At 39.3% G+C, this 22917-nt stretch overlaps 1 long non-coding RNA gene across 2 annotated transcripts; it reads left to right on the forward strand.

Annotated features, from left to right (window-relative positions):
- Positions 1–45: 45 nt before the first annotated feature.
- LOC135312440 (uncharacterized) lies at positions 46–21688 on the forward strand. Of its 2 annotated transcripts, none has more exons than XR_010371963.1 (4): positions 46–334; positions 15715–15862; positions 16004–16099; positions 17025–21688. It is a non-coding gene; the product is annotated as an uncharacterized LOC135312440 (long non-coding RNA). The 2 variants fall into 2 exon arrangements; XR_010371964.1 differs by lacking the exon at positions 46–334 and adding an exon at positions 9979–10244.
- Positions 21689–22917: the final 1229 nt, after the last annotated feature.

The following is a 22917-nucleotide window of genomic DNA, read 5'->3' on the forward strand; positions in this document are numbered from 1 at the left end:
CGGCCGGGGGGCTGCTTCCCCTCCCCTCTCCGGCCGGCTCCAAGGCAGCCTTTAAGTGTCCTCCGCCGGCGGGGCTCTCGCGGCGGCGTCCTGTGAGGCGCCTCCTCCCGTGAGGCTTCGCCCGCCGCGCCCGCAGCCGTCCCGGTGGGCCGTTAACGGTCCGTGGGGTGCTGCCGCCGCGAGGCCCCCGGCACCGGCCGAGCCTGCGGAGAGCCCGAGGCGGCTGGGAGAGCCCGGGGGGGAGGAGAGCCCCAGGGCGTTCGGGGGATCTTGCCGAGTTTTTGTCCAGCAAAAGCTGTGGGCCGCTGGCAGAAATCAAGTGGCGCAGCCCCGGGTGGGTAACAATATCTTAATAACTGTTCCAGTAGCTACTTAGGCTATTACACGGATGCGTGCAAGTGGAGAAATGGCGTGCAAATATGCAAGGCTGAGGCTCAACCGGGGAGTACCGAGACGTTTGCAGACAGCTGAAGCGCTCAGCACCCCCACATTCCCGGCACTGCCACCCTTTTTACACCCGCCGGAGTCCCAGGTGCCTCACGGGAGTGTCTCGCATCCCTGTTTTCACTATGTTGAAAATAGTGAAACTGGAGACACCGGTACTGCACGGGGATCCCTAACGTGAGGGTATTTTTGGACAGCCACTTGGAGAGCTGGCAGTCCTTCCCACCCTGGGCACTGGGAGAGCCTTGCAGTTGGCATTGTCTGATAATAGTCGTGCTGTAATCTCAGGCAGTCATGCCCATAAACAAAGCAAGGGCTTCTAGGGAGAGGTAATATCTTTTATTAGATTAGACCAGCTGATGTAAAGGTCAAGTTTTCAGGTGCAGTTTCAACCCTTCATATCCCAGAATGTGTTTTTTGAAGCTAGATCAGTTGGACTATAAAAGTTACCACCTCTCGTACAGACCATGGTATTTGCAGAGGAATCAAACTAAACCATTTGGTTTATTGAGCAGCTGAAGAATTCCAGAGGTTTCATGTTCACAGATTTTTTTTTTCTTAAATCTAATAATTTGTATTTATCAGATAAAGCAATAGAAAGCTAATTTTGTGTGTGTGTGTGTGAGAGAGAGTGTTAAATATTCTGCCTTTTGGCTATCTCTAATCACATGAAATAAGTTTTTAGCAAGTTTCTCCAGATAATGGCATATACATGCTATACTCTATGTTTATTGGTGCTGAAATATAAACAAAGCATAGGAAGATATCATGATCTCACTATACGTGTTCCAGGTTTATTTTAAAGAATTTAGCTGTATCTGCCTTCTGCTGTAATCCTTGTCAGTGGCTTGTTAGGAGTATTGTTTTAAATGGAGAGGAAGTGTTTCTCACTTCCAAAATGAGATCCCTGGTTATCAAAATAGCAAATATTTCTGAAGAGGGAGAACTGGTATTAAATTTTTATATGCATAAGTGCTAATTATTTAGGGAATTAACACGGCAAGTAGTTATTAATTCCTGTTTTTTCACATGGCTAAGCGTGAAAAATCATGCACCACTAGTCTGCAAAGGTAAGAACATCAGGCCTTTTCATTCCAACTGCATTTGCAATTTCTTACATCCATCTCTGTCTTGCCAATCTGTGGTAAATCAGTGATATAGTTGCCTTGAACCTATTAAAGAAAAAAATACGGAGTTTCCTCAAAATCCTGTTGAGTTTAAGCTACATCTGCTTCAGCTGTAATACTTTGAGTCAAGAGAGTATTGCATACCTTTACACCTCTACATTTGAAGCGAAACAGTAATCTAAAAAAGACCACGATCAATGTCTGGTATTGATATCACTCCCAATCTGATTTGTATTTTCACAACTGTGTAAAAGGAAGGGCATTTTATATTTAACATTAAAGAAAACAAGGTAGTTACTGTAAAAATGTGATAAGGGGGTATTTGTTCTTCATTCACTTAATTTTGGCAGACAGACATTTAATTTGTATACAGCTACAAGGACTCTTGGTTTGACAGAATTACAGATGGATCCCAGACATGGAATTTACCCTGTCTTTACACATAAGCCTTTCATGGGTTTGTGGTGCTCCTTTTGATCTGGCTTGGAACATGCAGTTCAGTGGTCCTAAACAATTATAGCTGCAGAAATATTTTATAAACTAGTTTTGGCCTCTTTAGCAGTGGCTTTGCAGCTATAAATGGCAAGTCATTCATGGGTAGGATGCCAGTCTGTTCTTTGATGTACAAATCATTTTTCTGTGCAGTGGTCCCTGAGCAAGCGTGAGTTTGTCAGGCACAGAAATACGGAAGATCCATGGGAGTTTCTGCTTGCAGCACAGAGACATTTTCACCTTCAGGCTACTTTTTAATGTCTGTGTGGCACCCAGTTCAAAGTTTGTTGTGGTACATCATCAGGTACTGCGCTAGTGCCATTAATGTGCTCTAATATATGCCTGTAGCCATTGTAGGTCTTCTGGATGGTGCTACCAAAATGCATCTGTTCGCATAATGTGACCGTAAGGAGTGCTGCTAAGAATGCTCTAGCAGTATAAGTCCATTAAAGTTGATGAGAATATTGGTGTTCTCAAGCCTCTCAACCTCCTGTATGTCAAAGCTGCTAGCCATCTTAATGACTTTTTACTCGACTCTCTTCAGTCTCTCTTTTACTTGGTGAGAGAACAAACTGAACACAGTGCTCCAGATGTGGCTTTGTATGTGCTGAATAGAAGGCAACAATCGTGTCCCTTGGCCTGCTGGCTATGGTCTTGCTAATGCAGTCCAAGATGTGGTTAGTCTTCATTACTGCAAGGACACACTGCTGACTTTGTTCAGTTTGTGGTCTGCTGAGTCCTCTCTTGTAGAACCGTTAGTCCCAGCCTGCACTCCTCCGTAAGTATATCCTGGCCCAGATGCAGGACCTTGTATTTCTCTTTTTGGAGCTTCAAAACAGATGTATCTGTTATACACTTGTTCAGCTTGCTGAGGTGTCCCTGAATGGCTGTTATACCCTCCAGTATACCAACAGCCCCCCTTGACTTGGCATCACCTTGTACTTCCTAGGGTCTCATCATGCAGATCATGGATGAAAACATTTAATAATATCAGCCCTTGTATTGATCCCAGGGAATACCACTTGGGATCACCTGCTAATTGGACTTCAAACAATTGTTACCTACCCTTTGAGGCCAATGATCTGGTCAGTTTTTAACCCACCTTGTAGTCCACCTATATCTCTCCAGTTTGGCTGAAAGGACACTAGGAAACTATCTAAGACCTTGCTAAGGACAACAAGAACACCACCTACCACTCTAATTCACCCAGAGAGCCTGTAATGTAGTTGGGGGAGGCAATCAGAGTGACTAAACACAGCTTGCCCATGGGAAATTCAAGATGGCTGTTCTCAATAGCATTCTTGTGATTGTGTGAATGGAAATGGTTTGCATGAGCACTTGCTCCATGATTTTCCCTGTGACAGAGAGAAGGTCGGTCAGCCTGTCATCACCCAGATCCTCCTTCTTGCAATTTTCTAAGACGGATGTTAACATTTTTTGTAGTTGTCAGAAACCTCCTCTGATCACTGTGACCTTTCACAAGGGATGGAGAGTGCCCTTCCCATAACATCTGCTGGTAGTCTTAGTATTCTCAGATGTATCCTGTCTGATCCCATGGACTTGAATTACATTTCCAGGTTGTTCAAACAGACCCTAACTTGATCCTGGCTACTTGACATGGAGGACTGGGAGGCCTGAGAGCAGACCCTGACAGTAGAAACTGTCAAACAATCTCCTTTCAGACAAAGGAGACATTGAGTACCTGTGTGCTGCGTCACGAGGTCACCTGCTGTATTCAGCAGCAGGCCTAGATTTTACTCAGTCTCCCATTTTGCTGCAAAAGCGTTATTACCCTTGACATCCTTCATCAGTTTTAACTGTATGCAAGCATTTGCCCTCTAATTCCATCCCTGCATGCCTGGGCAATGCTGCTGTATTCCTCCTCATCGTGTCCCCACTTCCACCTCCCATATGCTTCCTTTTTGTTGTTGAGGTCAGTCATACATTCACTCTGCTGCTAAGGCAGGCCCGAGCTATACCTACCTGCTTACCCACAGCTTAGGAGGGATAACAGATATGTCTGACTCTGCCATGTCTTGCAGACAGGTTGTTAGGGCACTTTTTCAGCAACTTCACTGCTTTCCTTTTGACCAGTGTGTCTTATGAAGCCACAACCTCCCTTTATTTATTTGCATTTAAAGAGCATGTTGTTGGAATTATGAGTGATTAGAGAAAGCTGTTGACAACTCCATCAGTAATGGAGCTTACATTTCCAGATATGGTACATTCTTTCTGCTTTATCACTCAAACTACTGAGTGAATTCAGTCAAATAAAGATGACTCCTACCACTAAGAGATTAAACTTCTGTTTTAGTTCATGTTTCTACATTAATAAACAGGATTTTTCTTGCATCCTTTGTAGGTAGTATATACCTAGTTTTTAATCTCCTGCTTCCCCTCCTAGACACACAGGTACACAGTTTTGGTTGTACTTATATTGTCATTGTTGATACATATGTACCAGCAGAGATTATCTATTTGCCATCTGCTGTTGGGAACATTGCTAGAAGATTAATCTGTCTAATATAACTACAGTTACTGTTTGTCAGATCAGGCTGTATTCAGATCAGGATGTATTTCCGCATTCATGGAGAATGGCAGGTGAAATCACAAACATATAGTTAATAGCTTGTGTTTACTGTCAAGATTCATCTGCCCAGCCATATACTTTGTTGTTTGCAAAATGTGTTCAGCTCAAGCTGAAAGGGTGGAAGAAGAGGGGAGCAATCCAAAGATACCTCTGAGTTAAAGACCATCTTCTTATTTGGTGTGTAGAACAGTAGTAGTATCTGATCTATGGTGGAGGCTCTCCCATGGTAAAAGAAACATAAAAGAAATGAGAAATAGCCTTTGCATTTAAAAGATCATGGAGGAATGTGGTAATGATGGACAAGGCTGAGAGACACTTGTAGAAATAACCACCTGTCTGGTGAAGACACTTGTAAGCTAAGGGGGTGAACACTGACCTTTTATCAGAGGAGTATTAATTTAAGAGTAGGCAAAGAATGTAACCCCTTTGATACAGCATTAGTGAGACAGTGAGACCAATACTGGGGTACTGTTAAAAGAAAGTTGAAAAACGGGAAAGGCTTTCAAGGAGAATACAAGGTCTAGGGCCAGTGTCTTAAAACATGAAGTTTTAGTAGCTCTATCTATTTTGTTGATACGGGAGAAAGTTAAAAGGTAACCTCTTACCACCACAGTCTAGTGGTATCTACAATTCTCCCGCCCCCCACCTGGTATTTGATAGCTCTTTAAGTCTCACACAGGAAGAGTTTCCCAGCCTGGGAACTGAAAGAAAACAAAAAACTCTAGAAATAACAGAGTAACAGGCGGGTAACAGAGGATAACTGTGGATGTAGTTCTCTGTTAACTGAAGACCTCATATTGAAACTGGATTTAAAGTAAGGCTCATGTGTAAAAAGAACTTACAGATTTGATGCAGAATTTACATTAGATACCATGACACTGTGTCAAGGCAAAGTCTCTGAAGCATTCATATTTATGACTCAAGAGCATGGCTTTCCACAGAACTTTCTCAGGACCTCATCTTCCACTGTTATGGAGGTGGCACACTGTGTTCAGTAGAGAGATTGCACAATTTCCCTATTTCAAAAAAATGTATTGGAGAACTAAAGTGGGATCAAGGAAGGGTAAGAGAACGAATGAGGATATGAAAAACCCTATTTTGAAAGTTTAGGCCTTCTTTCACTTTAGAGAGAAGATTAAGGAAGAGGATGCAGTAAAATAATGGTCTAGGTACAGTAGATTAGATGACCGTGTTCTCTGTCATCTAACATGAACACAGGAACATAGAAGAAAATTAAAAGGTAACATTCAAAACTGATAAAAGAAACCCCAACCTGTAATTACCTCTACTTATAATTAGACCATGATACTCACTGCCAAGTCACAAAGGCCAAGAATGTAACAAGATTAAAAAGAGTATTGTATTTTTAGGGATAACAAGAATATTCAGACTTATAATTGGAGGATAAAAATAATGGAAGGGCTATTGAATCTCAAGTTTGAAGGTGGAAAACAACTTTCTGTCTTGTAGAGTGAGTTGATACTGACATTGGCAAATCAATGAATCAGGAATGTAAGTAAGGAGGAGGTGGTCCACGTCTGCCTGCTCTGGGGTCTTTGTATAGAGTGAGCCAAAGTGCTGGACTAGTCTGTGTAATGAGGCAATTCTTTATGAAATCCTGTATTTGGCTGGTTTAATTCTGTTTGTTTCAGTACTGTTATACTTACACCACTGCAATGATGTGTAAAATTGATCCCAGTGTTTTGTTCAACGGGGTAGACTGGATGAGTACTTTTCAACCTATAATCTATGTGGTGGTGGAAATAGTAAGACATGAATGAATGTCTTACTCGTATGAATTTTATGTTTGCCCATGTGAAACCAAACAAAATTGAGGGGGGTGGTGGGGGAAGAAGAGTAATAAAAAAAAGTCAAGGTTTACTGTTTTTTGTTACTTGTTGTCATGGTTTAACCCCAGCCAGCAACTAAGCGCCACACAGACACTTGGTCACTCCCACTGGGTGGGATGAGGGAGAGAATCGGAAGAGTAAAAGTGAGAAAACTCGTGGGTTGAGGTAAAGACAGTTTAATAGGTAAAGCAAAAGTCATGCATGCAAGCAAAGCAAGGAATTCACTCCTTCCCATGGGCAGGCAGGTGTTCAGCCATCCCCAGGAAAGCAGGGCTCCATCACATGTAACAGTTATTTGGGGAGACAAACACCATCACTCCAAACATCCCCCCCCTTCCTCCTTCTTCCCCCAGCTTTATATGCTGAGCATGACTCCATATGGTACGGAATATCCCTTTGGTCAGTTGGGGTCAGCCGTCCCAGCTGTGTCCCCTCCCAGCTGCTTGTGCACCTGGCACAGCATGGGGAGCTGAAAAAGTCCTTGACTAGTGTAAGCACTACTTAGCAGCAACTAAAACATCTCCACATTGTCAACACTTTATCACAAATCCAAAACAGAGCTCCAAACTAGCTACAGTGAAGAAAATTAACTCTATCCCAGCCAAAACCGGGATACTTGGTAAAAAATAGCAAGTTGTAAAAGTAGATCAATAAGTAATCCTTCAGTTAAAGTTAGAGAAACACTGGAACACATGATAAGATTTTGTGTGGAAATAATGTATTTAGAGGGACATATACTGTATGGGATGAAGTAAAAAAGTATTGTTCTTGTATCTGTGTTTGAGTTTTAAAGAAAAGTTAGAATGCAGACTTTACTGGATTCTGTTGTACCTTCCCTTTTCAAAATTCTTGTATGAAAATTTTGGAATGTGGAGGATAAATATATGAAAGCAGTATCTGAGTTGTGACCATCAGAGCTATAAAATTTAGATCATTCACTTGGATCTTTGACCTGATCCAAAAGGCCCATCGCTGTGCTCCCAAGAAAATAATTCAGTAATTTGTTAATCATACATTCATTCCAAAAGTCAGTGGCAGTATAGAAATACTTGAGAACAGATAGAAAAGTTTAATTGGTTTTCAAGTATTACAATGATAATAATAACGATAATAATGAATAATAGAATCACTGAAGACTTGCAAAAAGAGACAATATACAGAACTGTCAGCTCTTCACTTGATCTGTCTTGAACCTTGACACTAAATTTAAAACCAAACTTAGAATACCAACATTGTGAAACAAAATGTTATATGTGTATCTGGTCCTATGCTACTAATTTCTACTATACACAGAGTTATATTTCTAACCTTAAAAGAAAGAGGAGTAATTTAAAAGAGATTGAAAGGACAGTTGGTGGTGATGGAGTTAAATCGTGAATTGTTAAAATAATATTGTAGCTGTAATATGGACATGATGGAATAAGTTCACATTTTTAAATGCAGTAGGTGGATCCCCTTTGGAAAAGCAGTTTAAATTTTAACTAGTTTTATGGCTATGTAAGCTCCTAGTTAAGGCTTCATGAGCCAAAATTGAACAGTATAAAAGCATTCAAAGCTCTCCTACTGCCTTACCATCACTTCCTGTGTGTCTCCATCTCCACTTTCTCCACTTTAGCTTCTCAACCACTCTGTAATGAGAAAACTACTGTAAAGTTACCATAATCACAGAAATAAGATCTGTCCTTTGAACCACATACAGGAGGGAACCACGAGGCTACTTTTAATGGGTGTGTCCCAGATTTCTGACTGGCAAACTGCCAGCATTCCTGATGTTTGCTAAGCTAAAGGAATGTAATTATTAACCAGCAAAAACTCCAGTCCTGCACGCGCATCCCACGTGTAGTCTTCTGCAGAACTGTCACTAGTCACTGCTGCTTTCGTTAGTGGCAGACACAGACAGTATCACAAGCAAGCTGAACTGGTGCGTGTGCCTTTGTACAAAAGATCCTCAATACTGTACTATCGTATGTAATTGGCAACAGAAGTTCACATGGAGGAGAAGGTTATGTATTGAATACATTTTTCTGCAAGTGTAGTTATTCTTGTCAGCATAGGCCATACTTTTTAGTTTTCGAGGTCAGATCAAGTCTATGAGCAGAACAATTCCATTTAGCATAATCAGGAAGTAGATACCTGGTTTGTTAATGTACTAGTAAACTTAAAAAAAGGATGGGAAGGAATGAGTATCATTAAATGATCTTTGATCAAGTCTCAGCTGAATGCACTCCAACATTTATACTGTAATTAAAAACATAGTGGCTGTCCTTGCACAATGTTTCATTCACAGATAACTCAGGTGTGTACCATGAACAGCATATGACTGTGATCAAAGGACACTTTACTGTGTGTCTTATCAGTAGTAGCATACTAACTTTATGATCATAATATTTCCTTTTCTGTTCTGTTTCCATGGACTTCATAAAGATTATTGTAGTTTATGTTTGTTATTCAGTATCCTACTGAGTTTGGGTTTTAATTGCTTCCTAAATGTTAAAATCTAACAATGAATATGCAACAATTTAACTATTATGCTTTCTGAAAGGATGATTTTACTCATATTTCAAGCTAGTAAGTCTCTTATACCTGATCTAAAAATGTGTCCACAGAAAAACAAGAAAAGATTAACAAAATTGGACAGCAAAAGCTGGTATATACAAGACAATACGTCCGTATTGAATATTTTAGCTTTTATTCCTTTCCTACCTACATGTTTTTGAGACCAGATGTGAGACTTTCTGACTTTGAATTTATATGGAGAGCCTTCCAAAGGGTCTGATTTTGAGGAGGTGGGGGTCTTAGTATTCTGTTAATATTTATGCACAGTTAGGAAGTAATTCAAGTATGTAAAAAGGTGCCATTTTAGATGGCAAGGATATCCTGTTTGGCCTCCTACTGCTGCTCAATAATGATACGACTGTTGTGCAGGTCCTCTGTCACCTGCTGTCATCTGCTTTGTCATTTTCTGATGTGGAAGCCTCAGATATGTTCAGGCATCTAATAGTTTAGACACCTGAATAATTCTTTCTGTTGCTATTCAGTAGCTGTATTCCTGTATGATGTTATGTGTGTTCTTGATTTACTATAGATTTTCAGATGCTCCATGAATGCACAACCAGAATCTTAACCAGATTGGTGTGGATATAGCACGTGGGACAGCCGTAACTACCTAACTCGTGCTTTTGTCTACACAGAAAGTACAGATGTAGCTTGAGGTCATACTCAAGTCTCTTTATGTCAGTGACCCAGTATAAGCCCTTACACTCAAGTCTTCATAATTGTTTAGTTCTGCTGCACTTCCAGTAGTGATATTCACCTGAAAACTCTGTCCTTCAGCCCTTCCCTTTCTGCAGTGTGTTAGAAACTGTGATCATATCCTGCTAGAGACTGCTGCTGGTAGACTTATTAATTCCCTGTTCCTAATTATATCTTTTCCCCCTTTCCATATAACTTTCACTGTCTGTTAGCAGTAATGAATCTGAGACAAGAAAGAGATGGTTGTGCCACAGACCAAAGACTCTGCCTTCCAAATCCAAAGCATGAGGTGTACAGCTTTCATCCTGGCTGCCCACCCTGGCATTGAAGAAGAAGAGCATGTATTACTCAAGTTATTTTGACAATTGCATTTGACCAGCCATCAGTACTAGTGTGGATGTTCATCACACAGAAGGCATGAAGAGACAGCTTACTCAGAGTCTGGCAGAGAGCAACAACATCCGCTCAGGAATGAAACATCGTCCTGTGGTGAGAGTACTAAAATACTCCAGTGGTTAGGGCCTTACAAAAGAAGGGAAGAATTGTGTTCTAGACTCTTGGTGTTGAGAAAAGGCACAGCTGTAGCTTCCTAAGAAGGTCTTCTAGTTACCAGGCTAATGGTACTCTGGGTGCATCCACCCTCTGATGAGGAGCATGGAGTTTTGAGCACAAAATTCCATGGCCACCAAAATGGAGTTCTCTAATAACTTGTATTGATCTTAGGCATGTTCAATAGTAAAGTGCTTCTTGAGGGTAGGCAGTGTGAATTATTCTTGAGCCTTGAGAATTTAAATTCAAAATGAAGTCACAATTGAAGCATTCCGAGTGTGTCCCTCCTGGTTAGGGTAACCTTGTGTGAAGCAGGAATACTGGCCTCTAAATCCTGGTCTGGAGGTCATTTCTGTATTTATTGTAGGAATTGACACTGTTATACTAGGATATAAAATGTATATTTCATGTGAGGTGAAAAGGAACAAAGTTATCTGCATTTAAGACTGATACAGGAAAAAAAATATATTGAAAGAGCTGGTAGCAGTGTTGAACATACTGCTAAAAATGTGTTTTAGCTGGTACTGAAGCAGAAGCTATAACGAATTGCTAGGTTGTTGGAGATGGAAACTGAAAAAGACTGGGTGGCTTGGACTGCAAAAAGTGAGTAGAAAAGCCAAAGGTGTATCCAGCACTGCTTAGTCTAGAGAATGATGACTAGGACTTCTTTCTGGATGACACCTGAGAAGGAAAATGATGACAAGCACCACTCACTCTGCTTCCACAAATAGCAGGCAGGCAGCTAACAGTATTCTGCTGGTTGAGCTACTGAGCCTGACAATATTTAGTAGTTTGGAATCTATATTTAAAATCCATGTGAGAAAGCCTGTGCTGACAGTTCCAACTAAGGCCAGAGGCCGAGGTATCTAGCACTTTCTCTAAGAACCAGGGCCTCTGTTACTATGTAGAGTTTGGGTTAACTCCTCACATGGGCAACCTCCGTGTCCTTCACTCTTATTGTTCTCCCTTCACCCAGAAGTGCCAATATATTCTTTTAGTTGGGTGAGCTAGCAGTGAAGTACATAATTTTGAGTAAACTGTTCAAGACAAATGCAGTCATCTTTCCATAATGCTTCAACGAGGTTTCAACCATGCTTCCAGAGTGACAACCAACAGCAATGTGCACAATTGTACACTGCCCTCATATAAATTTAGGCCATATAAATATGAATGGAATTGATATTTGATGGCATAAAATAATACATATTAACAGTTCCCCCTTTAACTGGTGGTCCTATTGTGGCTGTGGTGTTACTTTGCCTTGGATCATAACGTTTCTCTCTTTGAAGCACTGACAAAGAAAATTCCAAAAGGCAAGATGAAAAGCCAGTTCTGAGTCTTCAAAATATGTCAAAACTCTCAAGGATCCAGATGACTCCTAATTATATTAGAATTCTTGGGAGAAAGTTACCCAGGCCTGCTTATTCTGCAGTGTTTATTTTTAATTGCTTTTCTTTAACATCATCCTTAGCTAATCTTGGAAAACTAAATAGTTCACCATTATTTTATGATACAAAGACATACATGCTTAGCTTTGTTCTAAATACAGAACAGAAACATGCTGAACACCTCTTCCTTTTCCTGCATGATTAACAGTTTTGTCATCTGCCTCGCTAATGTAATTGATATTCTTGCCACCTCTTCATAGCAACATTCACAAAAACTAGGATTTCTTTTACTCCTGATTTTTATTAAAAATCTTTTGTTGTCATTAGTCCTATTGAACATGGAATTTTTCTGTCTGTAATTCTAATTTCCCTTGTTACCTGGTTTTCTTCACCTGTGTTTTACATTTCTTGATTCTATATTTAATTACTGTTCTTTGCCATCTGTCTGCGGGGAAATTGGGTATATCTGTATTATTGATACTTTAAAAAAAGACAAATGTGAGAAACTTAATAATAAATTCCTACATTTTGAACATGTGTGAAATACATGGGCTGAAGATAGTGTCTTTGTAGTTTAAATCTAAACCTTCATAATTTCTGATCTGTCGTGTAGTCAAAAAGAAGAGAATGAGTCAATGTTGTATTGCTTTCCACACAACTGCTTTTCATTCCATTTTATAGAAGATGAAATATCTGGTGAAATAGAAGATTTAAAGGCATGACATGAATGTTGAAGTCCATTTTTAGGTGTATAAAAAGTACCTGTCTGAGGACACTTACAGATGAGGCACTAGATTAAAGTCTAATGTTTGTTAATTCCTTCAGTTCTGTGCCTTGCCCCTGAGAAGACCACTGCCACCCTTGGGGTAAAGACGCGCTTGTTGATGCGTCTGCTACTGCTTTTAGGTCAGATCATTAAGATAAAGTGATCTCAAGGCAGAATCATTTTTGCTGAGATTTCCCATAAGAATAATAAGTCTTATGTTATAAAAGTATATTTCAGTTATAGTTTCTTTAAGTTCTGTGCAAGTAAAATGAGGCAAAATATGGTGGTATCAGTTCTGCCAGCCCTCCTCTAATAATTTACGAAAGAGAAGCTGTTACGTCTGCTGCCACTTGCTGTCATGTTATGGGACACTGTTGAGTTTGTTCCCACAGTGCTTCAAAAGGATTTCAGGCCCCATTCTCATTTCTCATGCGCTGGATTTTTTCTACTGAATTCAAAAGGATTTATACTGCCATAACAGATTTAAATAAGACCATTGCAGACAAATCTATGCAGTTGAGGCCTTACTGTCCTATTACTTTTTATGGTTCCCATTCCATACTTCATTTTTCTGGGGCAAATGGGCCTTTTTTCTCATCTTTGTATATCCAGGACAAAGAGGTAACAGAACAAGGACTTATCAGCCTCGAAGGTCCTATTTCTGAAAAATAGACTTAAATAGTAGAGTCAAATATCTTGTGCTTGGTTTAATTTTTAATTTCATTCTTCAGGTTATATTGGGTAGCTTGCATATCTTTTTTTTGTGTGTGTGTGTTCGTCCATGATTGTCAATATTGCTGAACTTTGCACTTTGATAGGAAATAATCATTGAAAGGATTATATAACGAACAAATGCAATTCATTGCCTGTTCTGATTTCAGGATTACACATTGCAGATAGCAGAATGTCATGACACATTGGGATCTGCTGCATAACATCATACAAAGTGGCACGATGTGCTTTAAGAGCATGATAAGGAATCATAGAATGCATTAGAAGTTATTGGAAAAGCTTCCCTCTTAGACTAGTTGTCACAGTAATGAGTTTGTTCTTCAAACTTCTAAATGCCATAGTAATAGTGTTGGAAACAATGAGTGCCATACCAAGTCCAATAGCAAAACAGTTTTCATCATTTATGAAGATAGAAATCTCATTTTACAAGCAACATCTGATACACTTGTGTATTAAACTGTATACATCTTACCACTTAGTGTGCAGAAACAGGCAAAATATTGCTTACTGCTTCCTTCATACAGAAACAAGATGGCAGAACTCAAAACCCACTATATATGCCTTCAGTATATCTTCATACCATAACAGGATGAGTATTACATTCTAATGGACCAAGTGTCCACTACAGACTATACCTACTTCTTCAGGACTCTGTACTGCAAATGTAAAAAATTATTAAATTGCTTTTGATGCCAATGGTTTCTGGTGTGCCTGCTCTTCTACCAATGGTGAAGAGCTGCATCAGCAAATAGGATACCTCTCCTCTAACCTCTCTGGAGATATCTGAGGGTGGAACAGTTGAACATGGTTTCCTCCTTGTTTTTGTGGTGACTTCTGTTCTTCCCAAAGATGTGATATTGCATTGCAAAAGCAAAAAAGGATCTCCTAAAACATTTTGTACCCAAGGTAGGGTTGCCTTCCCCCAAAATTTTTGGCCTTATTGTAAGACTCATTGGCTCTGAAAAAGTAGTAATTTTACTCATTTTTCTTCTGTATGAAAGGGGAAGGACAAGAGAGAAATAGTGTACTAAAACCTTCCAGAATAGTCCTGCTTATAGATTCCTGGAAGTGTGACTTGACCCAATGGTACTATATTATGAAAAAGAAGGTTGTGTGTCTTTCAGATACTGTGGAGGTTTTGAAGAAATAGGAAATGCATAAAGGCCAAAAAGCATGGGCATGGTGTGAAGCCACAGTAGTACACAGACTTCTGGATATTAGCTGGCCTGAGCTCTCCAAGTGCACCCTAAGATGTCTAGGCTGCATGTGAATTTGCTCTGAAGGTCTTGTGCTTTGGAAAATCAAGAGAGAATCCTCTTGGACCTAGGTGCTGAGGCAGTCAGGAGAGCTGGGAGTTGATAGCATGCATCACTGCTACAGGACATACAGTTAAAGTACATGAAGTGCTAGGATGGGTGAGATCTTTTTTTATCCATCTTTCTCTTAGTGTTTCTTCTATCTTCAAAATTAACACCCCTGCAGGAACTGTAGGTCTTTCCTTGAACATGGACCATAAGTTTTCCTATAAGAACACCTATATACCCAGTATGTCAAAGTATTCCTGACTGGTCTGTGATTGAGTGTTACTGTGGAAGAAGGTGCTCTTTTCCTCTTCCTGCCTACTTCTATGCACACTATTCAGTTGTATGCTCCTACTGCTGTCTTGCATTGATGTTGGTGCCCAGTAGAACTGTGGCTGATTCATCCCTCTGCCATTACAGAACTAGACTAGCAAAGAAATAACCAAATTCTCTGCACTCACACATACCTTGTCTGTCAAGCACCAAAGCTGATCAGGAATGCCAAGGTAAAGGCAGCACTGCAACAGCCAGTAATTACTTTTACTTAGCTTGCTGTAGAGCCACATTTTTGAGTGGTTAGTGGCAGCAAGAGATTATTTAAGTCAAAGCTACTGTGGTCCAGCCCTCCATTGTTGGCTGTATATTTTTACTTTCACCTTTGGGCTGGCACTCATGCTTGTCTAACTCGGGGGTGATTTCAGAAATGCATCTTTTCACACTTTGTTGAAATCCCTTGAGTCATGAGAACAGCCACTGTTCCTTTAGCTCTTTCCTACCCATTTGTCTGTCTTCCATTCCTCATCAAGCCTTTTCTTTCTGGGAAACAAATTCTTCAATGACTTGGCCCATTGCTGATATGTGGAATATTATGCAGTTCTGGGACTCAGAAGTATAAGAAGGCTCAATTATTTAGGGGCTGCACTGCTTCACAAGTGCTTTGTCAGTAGCCATACTAGAAGGTGTCCCACATGGGAAACGTCACAAGGCTTCAAACACTTACTGTGTTGCAAAGTATTTCTTCTAGATTATCAAATGTGGAGGAATTTAAGGTAATATGGAAGAATTTTCTATGGAATCAGAAAGGTAGTATACCCCTTCCTTCACTGTGGAAGAGCTTTTCGTTCTTTTCTTCTGTGAGAGAACAACGTAAGCACCCATAAATTAGTAGGAGGAAATCTGTCCAAACGTCAAATTCTAACAACACTGCAACATTTGGTTCCCAGGTCTTGAAATTGTGCAGAAGCTAATGTGCCTTACTGTGTAGATGGAAACCAATAAGCAGGAACTGGCAGAAGGAATCATTGAACATACAAACCCAATCCCCTGCACTGCCTGTCACCTCACTGGAGGAACTGGGACAGACTGTGCGTGGTAAGCCACAATGAGTATTGGGGTAGTTATGACTAGCAGCCTGGGAGCAGGAATGTTTGGCTTAATATGAGCTTGGAGGGGGGGGGGGGGGCAGAATATATTTCTCTAAGTATGCTTAACTATGCTGTCTTTTTTTCTCAGTAACTCCATCAGTGATCAAAAACTTGTATTAACTGACTGTGCATTAAGTAAAAATCTCCAAGTTGTACTGGCCTGTCTATGACACCATGGTTGCAGGTAGGTGCATGCTCAGCAAATAACTGTTGCAACTGAAGGTATCTTACTATTGCTTCCAAGGTGCATACTATTGCGTTTTGTTATAGTTTATCCTATCCTAGAGTTCAGCTGGAAGTTTCCATGGGCACTTTCTACTGTCTTCTGACAAAATCAGCTAAGTTACTTCAAATAGTTTATTTAACAATATGAAGGGGTTTGGCTGATGTGGTTTGAAGCAAGCTAGGAAGCACTTCACCCAGTTTAGTGCAGAAGAATTGGTAAAGGAGTGCTGTCATGGAAAAGCATTAATCCTGTTCTGCCAGTGACACCTGCATTTTGTAAAGCAAACAAGGTTTCACTTTACCAACAGGAGACTGATTCTATCCATTGCTACAGCACTCCATTTTGCAGAACTGTACATGTGGTAATCTCCAGTGGCAGCATGATGATGGATAGCTGGGAATCACTGTATCTTTGGCTGGCACAGGGTATATCTATTCTCATTTCTGCCTCTATACTGCTGTGGATTGATAGCATCTGTCATGTTTACCTATGCGAGTTGAAAAACTTACTGCCTCTCTTCTGAATGCAATGAGCCTGTAGATCTGTGGGTATTCCCTAACCCATTTCAGGCAAAAGGGTTAGCAAGACCTACTATTTAAATCCATTAAGGCATATTACCTATTTTGACCGAAATGGGTTAGGGACTCCTTATGCATATAAATCTGGAAGTGGCAGCCTGTTGCTCTGTACAACTAGGTTACAAAGAAGGTTTAGACTGCTATCCTCTGTGGCTAGACTGCATCCAGTATGTAAAGCAAACTTCTTTAGAGTGACTTTTAATTTTGACCGATCTATAGATAAGTTTTCTTTCTTCCTTTCAAGTTAGTTGTGCTTCACTTAGCAGTATGTTCTCTGAGTCATATTTTATTCTTCATCTCCCTAGGCCTCTTTGGAGTTAGAAGACATGATCATGCAGGAAGTCTCTGAGTCACAGATTGCTGGAGGCTGGGAGAATGTATACAAGTTATATAGTCTATGTTTGCCCTGTTCATATGCTCTCCCCTAGGCATCTGCTAATAGCCATTGTTGGGAATCGGATACTGGGCTAAAGAGATCTTTGGTTTTACCTGTTATGGCTGTTCTTATGGTTTATTTCTATATGGCTCCAGGAAGAACAACAGCTACTCTGTGGCTTTGCAGCTTGTTATTCAGTATGGAGATACTTTTCAGTTTTCTGGCCATGTGCAGTCAAGAAGGGGGAGAAGTTCAAGAAATTTATTAAAGTGTGAAGGAAAATATTAGGCCTTTCCATTTATAGAAGATACATAAATCATGCAAAACTGAAAGGAAGGACAGTGAAAACAAAGTACAATGAAGAGCTAGGGCAGGTGTTCTTCATTGATAGAGAAAGAGCAGAGGAACAAAGAATCTACTATTAAGTCAAGGCTTGAACTGAGGAAGACACTATATGAAAGGGAAGCAGTAAGCACTGTAGCAAATAATACAGTAAAAGCAACACAAAATGTTTACATAGCATTTTAAGAACAAATGGAGGTGGTAATTTCTGAAACATTTTTGAAACTTTTGAATTTTTTTGAAAAAAACCCAACCATTAAAGGAACACATTTTGTAAATATTATGAGTTCTCATTAAAAGGGCAGTGTTTTTATTGATGCACTAATTCACCTGTTCAAAATGCTTCAGTCATCAAATGATGGAATTTAGAATTGCAATGTTTGTGTGTATGTGTGTGTGCATGTGTGCATTTGTGGTTTGGGTGAAACTGGTATTTTTTAATTTGAATCAGACAAAGGTGGGGTCAGGGTGTTTTCTTTCAGGCATTTATTTATCATAGCTTACAGTTTGCTTTGTTGTTCAAATAGTATGTGACTCCACCCTTTCTCATTATTGCCAAGCAGGGATATAAGGCTGCTTTAGAGAGTTTCTAAGTTGACACTAATGAAGTATCAAGTTGCTTTCTAATGCTTTTAGGAGCAAGACTTTGGAGGGGAAGTGGTAAGCATTGTATCATGACTGCAAAAATCTGTCACTCTAGAATGAAACAATGCTGAAAGAAAATTCTTATACTAACCTGTTCCTTATTTAATTGCAAATAAATTGTCGCCTTTCACTCCTTTCCAAACTTCCTGTGTAGTTGCCAGTGCGAGTCCAGGATTGCAACTGCTGTGTTTAAGAATGTGTGGGTTTGATCTCCTGAAAGTATTTCAAAGAAATATGCAGACAGTAAATGTAAGCATACCTTTGTCTCCCCCACAGACAGGCTACCAGAAGTGGTTGCTCATGCTGGAAGGAAATAGTGCTTTATGCTAAGGGTGTCACAAATCACACCCAATGTCTCCAATGCAAATGTAGAGCTCCAGGAAGCAAACTGTTTCCTTCTACCCCAGTACTCCCTGCAGGGTGATGCAACTCTACTGCTTTAGAGTAGAACAGTAGCTGCAGCCAAGGGTTAGTTCCTGAAAATTATTGGTGAAAAGGAAAATCAACCCTGTTAACTACTTCTGTATATGAAAGTGGGTCATGAGCCCATACAAATTTGTTTTGCTTGGACCTTGTCCATTATAGCATTTCTTGATTTTCACGAGTCCTAAAATAGCAGGGAAGAGGGAGAGTGGCGTGGATGAAAATGAAGGCAAATTGTCAGTCTCCTTGGGAATGCTGTCAGTACGCTTCCTGCTACTGAAATGTGTTTCTTACTTAGTGCTAAACCTTAAAAAAAAATGTACCTTGTTTCAGTGGTAGCTGCTGGAAATTAGTTTATTGCAGAATTTGGTTTTATTCCAGTGTAACACACAGAGAATGTCATCTGTGTCCTCTATTATGAACTTTTCCATCTCTCCTCAGTAGTGGTCACCTGTTCTTTTGCCAGATGTAGGTTTGTTCTCAGACTTAGCACAAATATTCGTCAAAATCTAGGTGTGTAGCACACTAGCAGACAGCACCATGTCCAAAAGCAGAAGGAGCAACTACGCAAGAGAGAGGATTCATCAGAGGTCAGGGAGGAACATTTCTCGTAGCTGACTAATAGTAAGGGATGGGCAAACTTTGTGTTGTTTTGAGGTTTTGTGAACCTTGTGAACTGTACTTTTGGTTTCACAGGGTTTGTGAACTGTTCCCTCTTCCACCTTGTCCTTATCCCCATGGTATTTTTCAGGATGGAAGTTTTGTTGATTTTTTTTTTTTTACTGTAAAAGAGATACGTCTTTCTGTATGTCTTAATGCTTGAATAATCTTTCCACTTTGGCAGGTTCTCAGCAAACTACTGGGTGTGAGCAGTTTCTGTCCATATAATCTCTTCTTTTTCTCTGTATTTGCATTTTAATGATATTTTCCTTTCAGTGTTAAAGCACAATACAGGAAAGGAACCTTCTGGGTCAGTATCAAGAGGAACTACAACTTATTCTTTCAGTAGGTCTCTCTAGTTCCAGTTTTAAATGAGTTAAGCTTTTTTCCTTTACTCTTCATTTAATCTAAATAATATGATTTTGTATAATTCTATAGTACATACTTTTAAACTATGTTTGTATAACAGTTGTCCTCTCTTCTCCCTTTTTCAGTCACTCAACTGATTGTTGAAAGCACAAGTCAGAATCAGGACCCTCCTGGTTTCATTAAGTGCTTGCACCACTGAGTCAGGTCCTTGGACTCCACAAAATTTAAGAGGATTTTAGAATAGAAAACCATGTTCCTTCTTCATTTTAATGTGTAGGAATGTCCTCAGACTGACTCTCAAAGAGATAGTTTTATATTACTACCCTCTCATTTAAGTCTCTGTTATACCGTGCATGTCTGTGCCATGTTTAAAACAGGTTGTTTTATTGTGTGCACTGCTACCACTTTGCATTTGATGAATTGTAAAGAGAGAAACTTCCTCAGACATTACATTGGGATGACCGGCAAGGTGACCTGAAAGGAAATAGTCAATAATTTGGGAACTTTGTTTAGTGAATTGTGATTTGAATATCTTCATCTTATAAATGGAATAGAGGGGTTTTTTTTGGGGGGATAGTATTTCGGTAGATCATTGCTGTGTTCTAAATTTTACCTTTAGTGGATGCCAATTATGTTAATGAATTCTAGCTGGCCAATCAAAGAAGAGTCAAAGCTATTTTCTGTTTGCTAAGTATACTAATTGAGATTGCTATACACAGTTTAATTGTGCTGGTAAATACTCTAATGTTTCATTTCTAAACAGTTCCTCTTTTAATGGAGGGGGAGGAGTGGGGAATTTAGTAATTTACTAAAAATGAAGACATATTTTCTAATTACACAGATTATTCATTAGCATCAGTGCTTACAAAAAATCCCCTAAGGCACAAGTATATATATAACTTTTAAAAAAGGAAGTAAAGCTTTTATCTAAAATAGAACTTAAAACAGAAATTGAAGCCAAATTTGATGAAAACTTCACACATTTTAAGCTGACTGTAGGGTACATACGACAAATAGATGTGGAGTGTTGCAAAACTGAAATGTTAAAGCAACAGAGTCTGTATACTGCCAAGATATGAGAGAATTGTCCAAAAGCCCTTGGTGCAATTATAATAAATTAAATACGCAAACTATGCTGTGTAGTATTTCTGAACTGTTTACTATCCTGCCATAAAATGATTTCTCAATGGAGAAAATTATTTTTACATGAATTGTAGATTTGTAACAGAAACAGGCATCTTTCAGTATATAGCCTGAGAAAAAATGAGGCTTTTCAGTTGAATTCAGTTCTTTATACAAGAATATCCTTTAATTTGCATTACTGCAACAAAATTAATATTAGGGCCACCGACAGAGATGTGATTTACTACAAGTAAAGGGATAGACTGGCAGATTTATACTCCCTAAGCACTTTCCCACAACAGCTCTTCTGATGACAAGCCAACATAGCAAGTTTTGGCTTGCAGTTTCGGTGGTTTGCAAACTGTTTCATTTTGAAAGTATGGGAGTTACTCAACACCGGGGGCCAAATGATGATCTGAATTGTGCTGGAGTTACACTCGTGCTTCTCTGGTTACTATTTTGGAACAACTGCTAATGCACACTACTGTTCAAATCACGAACCACTCCAGTTTCCTATACATTGTAGAAGGTGGTGGAAGAAAGAAAATTAAATTCATCTCATCTGTGGTAGACCTTTGAATGTGTCTGTCTTTTTTGCATTAAGTCTAGGGAAAGCCTAGGGCACATATTTTGTACACCTACTGAACTGCCCTGTTAAGATGCATATCTCTGCACTGACTGTAGGAGCATTCTGGTTACCTAACTACCTCAGACCAAAATCTTAACCTTTATACAGCTAGAACAACACAAAAAGAGTCCCACTCTAGGAAAATTGACTGGAGAATGAGATTATGTATTCTTCATCAATGCCTTTGAAGGAAAATGGTCCTTTACATTAGCAATATTTTTACTTGTAAAGGTGTTCATACCGGTTTTTTTTATAGCCCAGGTTAATGATAAAATTTGCTAAACCTCAGAAGTCATTGTAATGTCATCCTGCAAAAGAAAATTTTAAAGAATGCTTTCTAGGAAAAATAAAGTGCAAAATCATGAAATCTAGTGAAAATATTGTCCTCTGCTTTATTCTTTCCAATCAAGAGCAATAATTGAGTTGCATCATGAAAACTACTTTTGTGGGTACCAAAAATTGAGAAGCTGGGTTTTTTTTCAGGTGATTGCAATTGATTGACTTTGTTTTTCATGGAAGTGTGAGCTCTGATTGAAACTTTTTCCACAAATGAAATATTTATAAAGCCTTTCTGCTGATCTTGATGTCTAACATGGAATGACTCCATGCTACCATCATTCAACCTTCAGTGAGGTTCAAACAAAGCCTGTTGGGTAAGTGAGGAAATGAAGAGCTACTGTAGAAAAAACTGCAAAAGCATGTCAAATGTAGGCTGGCCAAAGAAGATCTAAGGAATGTTTCTTACGAAAATAGCAAGAGACTAATCCTGGTAGTGGGAAAGGAAAAGGGTGGTGATGTCCCAAAGTAAAAGTTAGTCATAACTCAGTTTAGACTGTGAATTTGAAAGTTTTCAAGAAAGAAATGATGCTCTGGTGCAGTCTTCTAGGGGAGAAATAAAAACCAAATACTGTTGAGATGAGCTTGATTATTTTCAGAAAAAGGTTATATAAAGTTAGATAACAAGAGATAGCACTTGGTGACCCAAGAATAGTCTTTTGATAATAGATTTTGAAGGCTGCAGAACACAGAGCACTCCTGCACTCTCTGCTTCTAGTCAAACCCATTAGTAAGTATCAATGTATAACTTAGGACACTTTCCTTCATGATAAAAAAGTATCTGAAAATATTGGAAATTGCTGATAATCTCCTTGGAATTCTGTAAGTGAGGAAATGTTCTGTGGTTTGATGGAGAAAATAAAAAATTGATATTAAGGTCTTGTCTATAGTGGGAATAATTTGTTACATATTTTTTGACAGTTTTTCAACTGTAAGAGTAATATTGGTTACATAAATGATAGTTCACATAAAACTGAAATACCCCTCACTATTATACCCTCTAGCTCATAAAATGTTCCTGTTTATGTTTTGGTATTCAAAATGCCTCTTTGAACGTTCAGGTTACCTCATTACTATGGCATTGTTCTGGATCTGTGTTGTGAAGGACAGACATGGGATGGTGCTGAAAGGGTTTGAAATGGTTTTGCACAAGTAAAGGATTTGAGATATAACTGCAGGCTAAGCTGTAGTTTAAAATAATGCAAAATCTGGACTAGTATGAGGCACTTTAACTTCTATTTATGTAGGAAGATTTGTGTACTTGTTCTAAAAATCACATGCATGCATGCACACACAC

This window comes from Phalacrocorax carbo, chromosome 1 (genome assembly GCF_963921805.1).
Source record: "Phalacrocorax carbo chromosome 1, bPhaCar2.1, whole genome shotgun sequence".
NCBI classification, from domain to species: Eukaryota; Metazoa; Chordata; class Aves; order Suliformes; family Phalacrocoracidae; genus Phalacrocorax; species Phalacrocorax carbo.